Source organism: Filicampus tigris, chromosome 21 (assembly GCF_054856515.1).
Source record: "Filicampus tigris isolate MCC_2025a chromosome 21, RoL_Ftig_1.0, whole genome shotgun sequence".
NCBI classification, from domain to species: domain Eukaryota; kingdom Metazoa; phylum Chordata; class Actinopteri; order Syngnathiformes; family Syngnathidae; genus Filicampus; species Filicampus tigris.
In genome coordinates, this window is record NC_141237.1 from 13,957,390 (window position 1) to 13,971,905 (window position 14,516).

Genomic DNA, 14,516 nt, shown 5'->3' on the forward strand with positions numbered 1-14,516 from the left:
CTGCGAAAAACACATATCTCCAATTTTGGAAACTTTTTTAATTTCCACATTAATATGATGTCTTTAACGTGGAAACACATTTCATGTAAAAATAAGCAAATGAAAAAAATGGAGGTAAGTATTTTTCACAGGACAGCGACGATATGAAATTCAACTAAAATAATGGGGTAATTGAATTATTGTACACAGAAATAAATTAAACATTTTACACATTTACCCTAAAAAAGAATTTGACTAAATATTTGGTTAATCATACATGATTACATGTAAAACTGAGATTGAATGATTTCATCTGTTAATGTATTATTTATACAAACAAATTTCCGTGACGCCTCCCAGACCCGTTCGTACAAAGTCCAAGACCTTTAAAAGTCATGTCCTCCTCTTCCAAACCGCTTATCCTATATAGGGTCGCGGGGAGTTGCTGGAGCCTATCCCAGCCGTCAATGGGCGAAGGCAGACTACACCCCGAACTGGTCGCCAGCCAGTCGCAGGGCACACATAGACACTGTCACTGAGCGGGAATCGATCCCACGCTGCCCGCACACAACGCAGGCGTGTGTACCACTACACTATCAGCGGACACCTTTAAAAGTATTAAAAGATAATCATAAATAAATAAGTACATCTTAAATGAGACTGGTGACATCGCGATTGTCCAGGAGCCAACCGGCGCAGACTCCAATCGCCATCAGGTCGCCAACTCTTCTCCAGGCCAGCCAGATGGGCGCTGACCTTCAAAAACCATTGAGAGATACTGGGACTACTTGCTTTTCTCTTTCTTGTTTTTCTTGTAACTCACCTTCTAGTTCGGTTGTTCTTTTCACATTTTCACACAGTGTAATGAAGGCCAGTTGAGCAAGTGGAACAAGTGATTTTATTGATGATTGTGGAAAAGGGCTGCGATTTCAGAAGCAGTGTTTCTTCTCACTCATTTTCTATGATGCATGATTACAAACACAATCAAAAAGCCTAATGTTCACAAATGATGTTACAGGCAAAGAATATTGACATCTGATTTCATTTACATGTTAAGACAATGTTTTTTCTGTCACTGATAAAATTGTCTTTGTGTCTTTAAAAGATCTTTGCTAAATGAAAAAATTTAATACATCACATTTTATAAAAAATCATTTTCACTTTTACAGCTTACCACAAAAAGCACCTTCAAAGGTTTGTGCACCTTCAAGTTGTGACATTTGTGAAGAACATTTTCTTTTGAGTTAACATTAAGTTTTCATTACTGTATTTGTTGCAAAGTTATAAATATTTCAGTATTTAATCATCCATCCATCCATTATCAATACCGCTTATCCTCACAAGGGTCGCGGGGCAAGATAGATCCTGTAACGGACATAATGTGTACGCATCTGCAGCGAAATAGACTTGGCATGTCAAAAAAAGAAAAAAGAGAGTGGAACAAAAATAATGTTCCCATAAATGCAAAGCTTTTCATATTGTCCTCTTTTGAAATTCTATGAAATACTTTATCTGTTTTATCAGCCACTGCTTGTTGCAGACAAACCTCTTGTGTGTCAACGGAAAAGTGGTTCAATTTGCAGCACAAATGGCGACATCTGATTTTGCTGGTGGGGTGATTGCAACATTGTAGAAACTTTGATTATGAAAAAAGGTACAAGTGTGTCACCTGTGAAATTAGCTCATCAGCTAAGTCTGCCTGCTGCCCTCCGCCTCCGCTCCCTTGCACCAATGAACAGTGCTGGTGGATTGCATGGATTTGTCCTCCACTTCACTGTTGGAGGAACTCGTCAGTAGCTGTGCATGTAATGTTGACGCCTTGGAAGAAAGGAACTGCAACACCAAAAATATCAATGAATACAGTACAATATACAAAATATACAATGTGGGGGAAAAAACACATCACTCTACTGTGTATTGTATTAAATTGACTCTTACCTGGTGTATTACTCTGCCACGTCATTTTGTAATATGTGGGCCAAGATGGGAAAAGTTTGTGAAATTCCACTGGTCCGTGGCTGTTAACAGCTCCTCTGGCTGTCCAGACTTCTTGATGCTGTTTGCGATTCCTTTTTCTTGTTTGCTTGTTTTGGGGTTAACTTGAATATTTACTGTTTGACATTTGATGATGGACTTATATCTTGTTCAAGCTATTCCTTGTGGAAGGATTTAACATCCATCAGTCCATTATCCGAGCCGCTTATCGTCACAAGGGTCGCGGTCGTGCTGGAGCCTATCCCAGCGATCTTTGGGCAGCAGGCAGGGTACACCCTGAACTGGTTGTCAGCCAGTCGCAGGGCACACAGAGACAAACAACCATTCACACCCACACTCACAATCATACCTAAGGATTTAGGGTGTTCAATTAACCTACCATGAAGGTTTTTAGAATGAACCCTGCAAAATAGTGTGGGGGGGGGGGGCATGGGGCCGTGTGTGTGTGTGTGTGCGCGCGTGAATTAGTGTGTGTATGCACTGTAATGTACAGTGTATTCTGTAAAAATGTAATGGTCCTTTTTTTTAATCTTCTTTTTTATGTTTTTTCTCATATTCATTCTTATTCATTGTGATGGTGTTTTTATAACAGGAAAGCCTGAAATGTTTTTCTTTAATTTCTCACTTTTAATGTAGTTCATTCATTCATTCATTATCCCTACCGCTTATCCTCACAAGGGTCGCGGGCGTGCTGGAGCCTATCCCAGCTGTCTTTGGGCAGTAGGCGGGGGACACCCTGAATTGGTTGCCAGCCAATCACAGGGCACACAGAGACAAACATCCGCACTCACAATCACACCTAGGGGCAATTTAGACAGTCCAATCAATTTACCATGCATGGTTTTGGAATGTGGGAGGAAACCGGAGTACCCGGAGGAAACCCACGCAGGCACGGGGAGAACATGCAAACTCCACACAGGGAGGCCGGAGCCAGGATCGAACCCACGACCTCTGAACTGTGAGGCGGACGTGCTAACCAGTCGTCCACCGTGCCGCCCCTTATTAAATTATTATTAAATCAAATTGTTTTTGAATTTGTTGTGGGTTTTTTTATATTAAGAATGGTATAATTGTGGTTAACCCAGGAAGATCTGAACTTCATATTATTCAGTTTGTCGTTTTATTTGAATATTTGATTTGTCGGGAGAAGGGGATTGTGCTCATTGAGAAGAATATTTAGGCCCACCCTGATTTTTCCAGGCCAACCCATTAGCCACGTTCTGGCTCCGTCCCTGCCTGAAGAGTCGTAAAAATGGATGACGAGTGAGAATAAAAGATTTTCTTTTAACGTGAATTGCTTTTTTCTTTTTTCAATGATTTGTTTATGTAATATACAATAAAGTCCAACGTAAAGGCAATAAAGCCAAGAATAAAAACTATTAATCTGACAACACTGAAAACAACGTTTAGAAAATGTTTATGCACACCTTTAAAAATTAATAAGCCTATTTCCTTGAAGATTCATAGATTGACAAATGTGCTTAAAATGACAAGATGTTATAGCAATACAAAACATTAGATCTAAAACAAAACTACTATGCTCATTCCATGCCTTCGATTTCTTATTCAACTGAATTTAGACTGCTCAATAATCAACTTTTGAACAATTAAGGATGTAAGTGACGTTTGTTCACGCTTCGACCGGGATCCGAATATACAATAAAAAAATTAAAAAAAAAAAAAAAAGGACCCTTGCCTCCAAAGGCCGACATTCCTCTCGCGAGATACTCATTTATCGCGATAGTTCAGGCGTGCCCACAATCCGTGGATGAGCTGGCCAAAGCGAGTTTGGCGGGGTTTTTACTTGAGCCGTTTTGTTGAGATCTTTTGTGTTTTTTCGTCGCTCGCTGCACATGATCGAGCACAAAGCAGGAAGGGTACGCTGCCATTTCCCTTTCTCCTCTTTTTCGTATCTGAGCAAGTTAGCTTTTAGGAGTGCATTTTGCTTTCGTTTTCTTCCACAGCGGCTTTAGGTAGCACGTTGGGGAAACTTTGATGTGTTTTTTTCTTTATTCAGTGGTTAGTTTTGCCTTGACCGGCCGGCAACTCTCCTGCCAACGTCTGTTTGTTGTGAACGGCGCCGATTGCCCAAACGCCCGAACGAAGAATTGTTGGTGACTCGGCTGTTTTATGCCTTAATTACTGTATGTTGGCTGTAAATCGGTTATTTTAGCGTGATGTGGAGGCTACCAGGAATCGGTGCTTTTGTATGAGTCCTGCGCGGTTCTTACCTTGCTTAACGCCGTCTCATTTCACGAAGTTTTCCATTTGTCTCGGGGCAGTGTTTTTTCCCACGATGTGTCCTTTTTAACAGGCTAGAAAATTGTGTGAAAAAATATACACTACTTGATTAAAACATAATATTTTAACAACAAAAATACGGTACACCTCCGCTTTTGCTTAAAATGGTGTGACCCAACCCACTCCCGACCTCAGGGTGCGAGCCGAGCTTATTTCCTGAGTGAGCACTGTGCTCAGAGCTGTCTGAATCTTTCTCAAATTATCGTGTAAGTACGTATAGCTTATTTTAAAAAGGATATGTACCAATTTATCATCTACCACTTATTATTGTCAATACCAGACTGCATCTTTATTGCATTTACTGTTCAGCCATGATGTTAGGTACGAGTTAGTTAAAAAAAATCAATTTAGCAAACGTTACAGGCCGGTCAAACAGTAGACCTGCCTGTCCTTTTTGATTGGAATGAGCGAATCAAGCATATCGCTGGCGTCAGGCCAAAACCTTGTACTGTACCTCCAAAATAGTCATTTTTCAGGAGACCCCCGAAAATATAAGTTTGTTCGAACATTAGCATTACATCGTGAAAGAGAGCAAGACATTTTCAAGACTAGATTGGTCGATAATGTGTAAAAGTAACCCCCACGTATGTGGACTGACCAGTAGTATGGGTTAAAAAAATCCATATCTGAACAAATGGTGGACAGTTAGCTGGTGTTGCCCAGCTAACTGACGCGTTTGTGTGCGTGTGTACGGAGAGACTGGTAGCCTCATGGAAATAAAATTGTTTTTCAGCAAAGAGGAGCCAAGTTCAGGTGAGCTTGTCAGATCATGTGGTCTATCTTTCGAGAATAATGTCATTTGGAGCAATGTGTCAGTTTACATCTTTTTAGAAAACGCATTGTTTAGTTATCTACCTTTTGGTAGATGCTACAGAGAGAGTAGGGAGAGTTCTTTTAGCATATCACTGGCGTCGCATCAAAACTTCACAAGTCATATTTTGGTGAATTTCATATTTTTTCAAAAACCTTTATCATTGGTCAGTCCACAAACCGGGGTGTTACTTTTACAGGTTATAGACCAATCTAAAGTGTTCAAAATGGCATGCATGCTTTCACGATGCAATGCTAACTGGTTGAACAAACTTTTGGGGTCTCCTGAAAAGTGACTATTCTGGAGGTACAAGGTTTACGAGTTGCTAGGGCTGTGCAATTAATCCAAATTCAATTACGATTTCGATTATTACACTCCACGATTACAAAATTGGCATAATCGTAAAAAACGATTATTAATACTAATTTTGAGTTGTTTTGAAGCATGCGCTTCAAGCACGAGTTACTCCGCCGCGCCGCCCTCTCCAAATTAGGCAGCTAGCCAGCTAGCCATGCCGCACCCCGCAAGTCACACTGCACACGCTCCTACTCAACGTTTTAACAGAGTAACAGACCTAAAAATGGCACAAGACCCACCACAGGAACGACTTGTAAACAAGCAAGGCAAGTCGAAATCACTTATTTGGTTACATTTTGGGTTTGCCGTGGAAGATGGCGAGCAAAGACGTAAAAAGTGCAACTTGTCCCTGCATCCATCGGCAACACAACGAATCTATTCAACCATCGTTTGGTTTACGATGATGTTATGATACACCAAAGCAAGAAAACACCGAGTTAGATTTGGCGTCGTGCGCAACTCAGATCTCAGTCGTTGAATCACTGTACGCATCAACCCCCACCCATCAAAATCGGAGAGACACAAAAAGATAACAGAATCTATTGCCCGGACAAGGCTTCCAAATGTTTAGGGCACAGACTCCACTTCGCAATCGGCACGAGGGAATCTATTTTAAATAACATATCTTGTGCAAATATACACTACTTGATTAAAACATAAACATAAACTGAGGAGGATGAGACTGCATCTCAAGAAAAGTGGTACAAAATTTTTATTCACTTGGGCTGGGCGATATGACTGCAAAGTATATCAGTGTTTCATATTGGTCGATGTTGATATAATTGATTTTTTTTCTTTTTTTAACTATTGAAAATAATGACCATGAGAAAAATGAATTTAGGTTATTTTAGAAATAAGATGGATGCACAGCTCCCCCACTCCTTGACCCCACCCACATAGCCCTCTACGCCCCCTGGTCTTTGTATCACCCCCCGGAACTTCTCATTCTAGAATAGCTGCTGCAGCCATCGCGTCTTCTGCTTATTTACATGTGGAAAATTCCTCACCAATGCAAAGCAAATCCGACTCCATCACTGCAGCCTACAGTCAAATGTGGCAAATATGGCATCAATTACCGCACTCTTGACCAAATTCTCGCGTGATTCACAGCAAAATAATGCTAGGTGGCGAGTTGTCAAAATAAAATGTTTTTGTTTATTCACTTGGTTTTACCTGTGTGAGATGTTGAATTGAAATGTTCTTTTGTGTGTCCAAGTGGTAATAAAGTGCCTTTGTGTGATTCCCAGGTAACGACGTGCATTTTGCTGGGATCGAGTCTGAAAACTAAAGCGGGAAGTGCACTTGGGGACTTCGCTCGTGACTGAGGCAGACACGCTGCAGCTCTCTTGAGCGTGACCGTCGGAAGCACCGAGTCGGTGTCTTCGCAAGGACCATGGCTAGAAGCGTTGTTGACAATCTCAAATGTGCGTCCTGTTTGGACATCTTCAAAGATCCTGTCATACTGCTATGCAGTCACAGCTTCTGTCGTGCGTGCGTGGAGCGGTGGTGGGAGCTGAAAGGAGATCGATCGTATCCAGTCTGTAGAAAAAGGTGTAGCTCGATGGATCCACCTTCAAACTTGGCACTGAGGAATGTGTGTGAAGCCTTTTCACAAAGTGGAGTTGGAGGAGAGTTGCAGCTTGCATAAGGAGAAACTTAAATTCTTCTGTCTAGACCACGAGGAGTATGTGTGCCTCGTCTGCACATACTCAAAACTCCACACTAGGCACAAGTTCTGCTCCATCAATGAAGCTGTCAGACGTCACAAAGGCGAACTGGAGGGTGCCCTGTTTGAGTTCGGCTTCAGACTGACAGATTATAGTAAGATGAGAGACCGCTGCAATGAACAAGTGCTGTACATCAAGGTCCAGAGAGAGCAGGTGGAAAGGAAGATTAAGAAGAATTTTGAGGAGCTTCATCGCTTCCTGCAGGTTGAGAAAGAGGCCAGGTAGTCTGCTGTGAGGAATGAAGAACGGAGGAAGACTCGGATGATGAAGGAAAAGGTCGAGGCTCTTGGCAGAGACGTGGCCGCTCTTTCAGATGTCATCAGAAGCACCGAAGAGCTGCTGACGTCTGACCCCGTTTCCTTGATGAAGAACTTCAAGACCATGATGGTCAGAATCCAAGAGGAGACCGACAAGCCCGAGCTGCCCACTCCAGAAGCTCTGCTGGACGAAGCCGAACACGTGGGCAACCTCAAGTTGGACGTGTGGGAACGAATGAAGGAGATGGTCTCCTACAGTCCCGTCATCCTGGACCCAAACTCGGCTGGTCCGGGAGTCAGCCTGTCTGAAGATCTGACCAGCGTGAGTTTTAAAGGACGGCAACATCCAACGTTTCCAGGGAGTCCCAATTGTGACCTTGTTCTCGGTTCTGCTTTGGCCTCGGGAAAACACGCGTGGGATGTTGAGGTGGGAGACAACTTATTCTGGAGGGTGGGGTTGATGTCGGGGGACCCTAGTTTTTCAGATAACATGGAGGAATGGGGCATTGGCTTTCAGACTGGTTACATCGGGTTTGGTCCCTCCGGAAATGAGCCAGAGGAGCCACAGAGGATCCGAGTTGAAGTGGACATGAATGAACAATCAGTTTCATTTTCTGAATCTCTAACAAACACTCAATTGTGCAAAAAAACGGTCTTGTTTTGGCCGAGTGCGTCTGACGGCAAATATTTGTTTCCTTACTTATGCACACGGGATGAAATTCCTTTGCGAATAATTCCACTTCCACCTCGTGCTACGACTCAAAGCCAGTGATTCTGTTGGAGGTGTTTTGCTCCCACGTTTGTAATCTGATCTGCTGTTTTGCATGAAATATTTTTTTTCCCAAAGAGATATTTAACATGGATTGATCTGTTCAATGAACGCAAAATGAAAATCAATTTTGAATCAAGATTTTTATAGATGTCAATCTGAGCGAAATGTTTTTGTAGTTTTCCAAAATGTTACAAATAAACAATGACATGTTTCTCGAAGGATTTTTGCTGTATTTTATTTCAATATTTATTGACCTCCGACATTTCGACTTCACGACGCCCATGCCTCTTCCTCTTCTGTCCCCACCACCATAGTGACTACAGTACGTTTCCATACAGTCAATATTCGGGTTAAGGTCAAAATTCCGATTTCTGAAACATTTTGAATAACCTGTTTACATGAATGAGCGGACAGAGTTGTTCCGGCATTTGAATAACCCACTGTGACGGCAACGCATGGTGTCGTGACCCAAATGGACGTCATTTCCGCCTGTTAATTTCAACTGTCAAAACACTTGATATTCATATCACTCACCACAGGAATGAAGCAGCGGTTTCCTCCTCGCTCCAAAAGTGCTTTTGTGCTGCGTCTCTGAGCTTGTTTACTTCTGCTCTGTCATGCGCCGAAATTCAGGTTAAATCGCCAGTGTAGGAACGGAACTCGTTCGTGAATTGAAGACTTCCTCTATTGTGATTGTGGAAACAACTTTTGACCTTTAGGTTCATCTCATAAAAATGGGAGCCAAAACAAAAGTGTTGTGTTTATATTTTTGTTTGCGTATGTGTGTGCGGGTGTTTGCATACATATATACAGGGGTGCACATAATTTTTTTCATGGATTTCTCGCACGAGTACCAGGAGATTGACTTTATACTCACTAGTGGTTCAACGGGTCACATATGTCACGGTTCAGACCGGTCACAGATTTTGAGTCACGGATGGGATTGTGTTTCTGATCAGCAAAAAAAAATAAAAGATAATAAAACTTTGAGTTCATTTATTTTATAAAACACGTTTGCCCATTTAAAAAAAATCCTAACGTCTAATATGGCCATTTAGGATTTAGGAACGCAATATAAGGCAGAATACCTTATTTGACACACTTATTTTACATATAGAATAAGAATGTTCTTATTTTATTCTTATACAGTGTATAAAATAAGGTATCCTGCCAGACATTTTGAGCTGAATGTTTTCTCAAAATTATATTTAATGAGAAAAGGTGTTTTTATAAAATAAATGAAGACAAGGTTTTATTTTTTTCATAATGAAAAAGACCTTGAACTGCAATTTAAGGCACCTTCCTTTACACATGGACAGCGCATTACAAAATCTCCACTATATATATATATATATATATATATATATATATATATATATATATATATATATATATATATAGATTTATTTAATACGAAACGTTGTCCATCCGTCCAAAAGCATCATTCGCCCGCGGGAGCTACAATTGGACGCAACACAATCAATCAATCACATTATATTTATATAGCACTTTTCATACATAAAAATGCAACTCAAAGTGCTTTAAAACATTCAAAGCAAAACATAGAATTATCTTCAATCAAAAGAAAAGATAAATTATTTAAAAGTTGTTGAAAGCCAAACTAAAAAGGTGTGTCTTGAGCATCCTCTTAAAAATATCAACAGTCTCTGCAGACCTGACGTCCTCTGGCAGGCTATTCCAAAGGTGAGGACCAAAACGGCTGAATGCAGCCTCGCCATGCATTTTGGTCCTCACCCTTGGAATAAATAAAAGGCCGGCGCCAGAGGACCTCAGGATCCGCGAGGGCTGGTATGATAAAAGCAAATCAGATAAATAAGATGGCCCAAGACCATTAACACATTTATAATCTAATAAAAGTACTTTAAAATCGATCCTGAAACACACAGGGAGCCAATGCAGCAATTTCAAAACTGGCGTAATGTGCTCCCGCCCTCTGGTTCTCGTCAGCACCCGAGCGGCTGAATTCTGCAGTAGTTGCAGTGGTGAAATGCTCTTTTTCGGGAGGCCAGAGAGCAGGGCATTACAGTAATCTAAACGACAGGAAATAAAGGCATGCATCAGCACTTCCGTGTTAACCTGAGAGAGAAACGGGCGGACTCTGGCGATATTCTTAAGGTGATAAAAACCAATCTTGGTTACATTTTTAATATGAGGAATAAAACTGAGCTCAGAGTCAAAAATGACGCCAAGGTTCTTCACACAGTGTGAGGGATTAAAAATGTGTAGTTTTGGTAAAAGCTTCTCTCTCTGACCTTCGGGACCAATAACTAAAACCTCAGTCTTGTCCTGATTGAGCTGTAGGAAATTATCTGCCATCCATGACTTGATATCTAAAATGCAATTTAAAAGGGTATCAATGCGTCCTGTGTCATCAGGAGACACGGCAAAATACAGCTGCGTGTCATCAGCATAGCTGTGAAAGCTGATGCCGTGTCCCCTGATGACATCCCCGAGGGGAAGCATATAAAGATTAAAAAGTAGGGGGCCTAAAATCGAACCTTGAGGAACCCCACATTTAATTTCATGAGTTTTAGAGGAACAAGTATCCATACTTACAAAGAAATATCGGTCTGTGAGATAGGAATAAAACCAGTCAAAAACAGTACCAGAGATGCCCACTAGATTTTTAAGTCTATTTAATAAAATTTGGTGATCTACTGTATCAAAAGCAGCGCTTAGATCCAGTAGCACCAAGACTGTGAGTTTTCTCACGTCTGCAGTGCACCTAATATCATTTAAAATCCTTAAAAGAGCAGTCTCCGTACTGTGGTTCATCCTAAAACCAGATTGATATTTCTCCAAAATATTATTTGTATTTAAAAAATGATTCAACTGGATGAAAACCAGTTTTTCTAAAATCTTACTTAAAAACGGTAAGTTGGATACGGGTCTGTAATTATTAAAAACGCTCGGGTCAGAACCGCTCTTCTTCAGAAGGGGCTTCACCACCGCCGTTTTAAAGGCAGCGGGGAAGACGCCTGTCTGAAGAGAGCAATTGACTATATTTAAAATTTGTTCTTCAAAAAATCCATAAAATGTCTTAAAAAGACATGTGGGAATTGGATCCAAAAGGCAGGTTGTTGGGTTTACCTGGGAGAAAACTCGAACAAGTGTCCTTGCATCAACCAGGGCAAAACTTTCCAGTGTTTCCTCATGTAAATATGATTGTCCGGGTTTATTAAAACTTGTGTTTTGACGGGCTAAAAGACTGGATCTTATGTCATCGATTTTACTTCTGAAGTGGTCTGCAAAGTCCTCACAGAGAGCATCTGTTGGTCTCTGTGGGGACTTATTAAAATCAGAACTAGTTAAAAGTTCAAAGGTGGAGAAGAGAACCCTGGGGTTGTTTTTATTGACTGTAATGAGGTTTGAGAAATAGGAAGATCTTGCCAGTTTTACTGTTTTATTGTAGGATTTCAGTTGTTCGCATAAAATTTCATAGGTAGCGTTTCTTCACTGTTCTGACCGGGACTGCTAGATGGTTAAAACTGGCGATGTTAAAATAGACACAGTAGTGGTCTGACACTGCCAAGTCAACAACAGAGGACACACCAGCAGACCAGCCATAGGTTATAACCAAATCCAGGGTGTGTCCTCTGTTGTGAGTTGGCTGCAAGACGTGCTGTTTAAAATCCAAGCAGTTTAAAAGGTTTGAAAAATCTCTGGATAGTGGGTCCGAGATGTTGTCCATGTGTATATTAAAATCGCCAGTTATTAATATCCTGTTATAACTGGAATATAAAATGGATAAGAATTCTGAAAATTCTGTAATAAAAGAAGTGGAATGATGGGGAGGTCTATAGACGGTAATGCAGAGAATAGGGGGACTGCTAAAAACAAAGGCATGAGAAGCATGAGAAGCATGAGCTGCGGTTGATCGGATGTTTTGATCGCCAATAAAAGCAGTTTGCAGTGTTTCCCACGCCACCCAAGAAGTTTTCAAGAGAATTTAATAAAAATATATCTTTTTAAATATCCCCCCTACAAAAAAAAACAAAATGGGTCGCGACCGTAGATACAGCATGTAACGTTAATTCGCCGCCAGTGCCACCACCATTAGTGGTATGCTCCTGTAAGCAGGTCCAGCGCCGATCTGGTTACAAACAAAAAAGCATTGTCCTACTACACGCCGTCGCCTGTACTCGCGTAAGTCATTTCGTTCGTGGCTGCTTGAATGCTAAGCGCCAAGCTAGCTTGCCCTGAAGCTGCACGGTCTTTATTTATACTTATATATTTATACATTTATTTATATAAAGTCCGTGCAAATTGGCAACGAGCTGCATATGCTGCACATCATCTCCTCCGTTGAGACAAATAAACGACCCACTAACAAATAACGTTTTCACCGCGGAGGCGAACGAGGGGTCGCTAAGTGTGCTAATCGCTAAAGTGAAATGCAGAGTCGAGAATAGCGAAATAAGTGCTTAGGTGTACAGTAGACGTTTTACTTAAGCCTGACTAGAACCGCGTAAGGGTGGAGATCCAGCAGTTAAGAACAGAAATGTTGTATTACAATCAACACGTATCTAGACAAAAAATAAGGCGAAGGCTAACAAGCAATTCAGCACACGTTCTAGCACCACGTCAAAGTTTTATTTTTATTTAGAGGAGAATTTGACGAAAACCCTCATTAAATCAGTCATAAAATGTGAAGGTGCTACATTAAAATAAGTTGTGAGCTCTTGGTATAAAATAGAGGTTGACCCAAACACACACAATGCACGCTTGACTTCTGTATATGGACAATGTTTATTAACTATTCTAGTGGAACAGACAAGAAAACACTACGATATAGCAAGCCTGAATAAATGAAGGAAAAATTAAGCATTTACGATATAGCAAGCCTAAATAAATGAAGAAAAAAAAGAAAAGAAAACAAATATCGAAATTAACAGGGAGGAAATGAGTGGGGGGGGGTGTTGCTCCATGAAGTCTGTTTTAAGGCCGTTCGAATCCACATCTGTGGCCTGGAGAGGAGTCCAGGTGGTGAAGAGTGGCTTCTTATCAAGATTTTGTGTCTTCCTGAGTCCTAGCATGTCCTTGTTAAGTCAAAATGGTGATTCCATTGTTTTGAAGTGGTTGTTGCAGACTTGATGGCATCTCCGGGCTGACTCTTGTCTTCAGCCCTGAAGATGTGGTCCAACTGAAGGCATATTCGCTATATATATATATATATATATATATATATATATATATATATATATACACAATTCATTCAGAATCATATTTACAATCCCCCACTTTCCCCATCAAAAGTCAGTTTCTTCAGTCTATTTGATCAACCATTAACTTAGTTCTTATTGAGATCACTAAAACATTGGACAAAGCACGTGCATTACTCAAGGTATTTTAGCACCTGTGCTAATTCTCAACACTTGTCGACAAAGACTACAAGAAGACAAAATAAAAGATCCCATCTTCAACAAAATGCAGCATTTGGCAAACACATATCATGGTGTATATTTAAGATATTAAACATTTAAATTCTTTTTGATTACCGTACTTTACGGACTATAAGTCGCAGTTTTTGTTTCAGTTTGGCCGAGGGTGCGATTTATACTCTGGAGCGACTTTTGTGTGAAATTACAAACATTATATTGTATCCCATTCCTTTTCAATGTCAGCAAACAATACACCAAACAACCACAGGAGGGCGTTCTAAGGCTGCATATAAACCTGCATTGCATATTAACTTTACAACGGGCAGAATAACCTGCACTGCAGGGGTCACCAATGTGGTGCCCGCGGGCATCAGGTAGCCCCCAAGGACCAGGGGCCCATGGGCCTTTTCCTAAAGTTGCTCACCAGTGATGAGACATTGTGATTATCCAGGAATGTTGTAGAAGTCATTATTTGAAAATGAAAACAGTGGCAGGTATGTACAGAAGTAATGTTCCATATTGATATTTATGTTTCCTAATTATTGTGAGAAATAATTAACATTCTCAGTGTATTCACTATCACATACTGTAAATTCTGAAGTGTGTATCCAACTGGTAGCCCTTCCCATAATTGGTACCCAAGAAGTAGCTCACAGTTTCAGAAAAGGTTTGTGACCCCTGCTATGGTGTATACCATTTCACATGTTATTATAACCCACATAAAGAAACATAAAGATAAATCCTAAAAGCTATTAAAATGCACGAATAATTTAAACAGTTAAAATCTAACATTTTGATAAATAAATAATTTAAATGGTATGATAAAGACATTTTGACCGTCTATCAATACATCTATACAAAATAGTGTACTGTTGGTTTAAGACACTGGCCGGGGTCTTGCATCAGCCACACTAC

At 40.6% G+C, this 14,516-nt stretch overlaps 1 pseudogene across 1 annotated transcript; it reads left to right on the plus strand.

Moving 5' to 3' along the window:
• Window positions 1–3,577: 3,577 nt before the first annotated feature.
• On the plus strand, window positions 3,578–8,433 carry LOC147127718 (E3 ubiquitin-protein ligase TRIM35-like; annotated as a pseudogene). The gene is made up of 2 exons (XR_015084168.1): window positions 3,578–3,851; window positions 6,691–8,433. The product of XR_015084168.1 is annotated as an E3 ubiquitin-protein ligase TRIM35-like (transcript).
• Window positions 8,434–14,516: the final 6,083 nt, after the last annotated feature.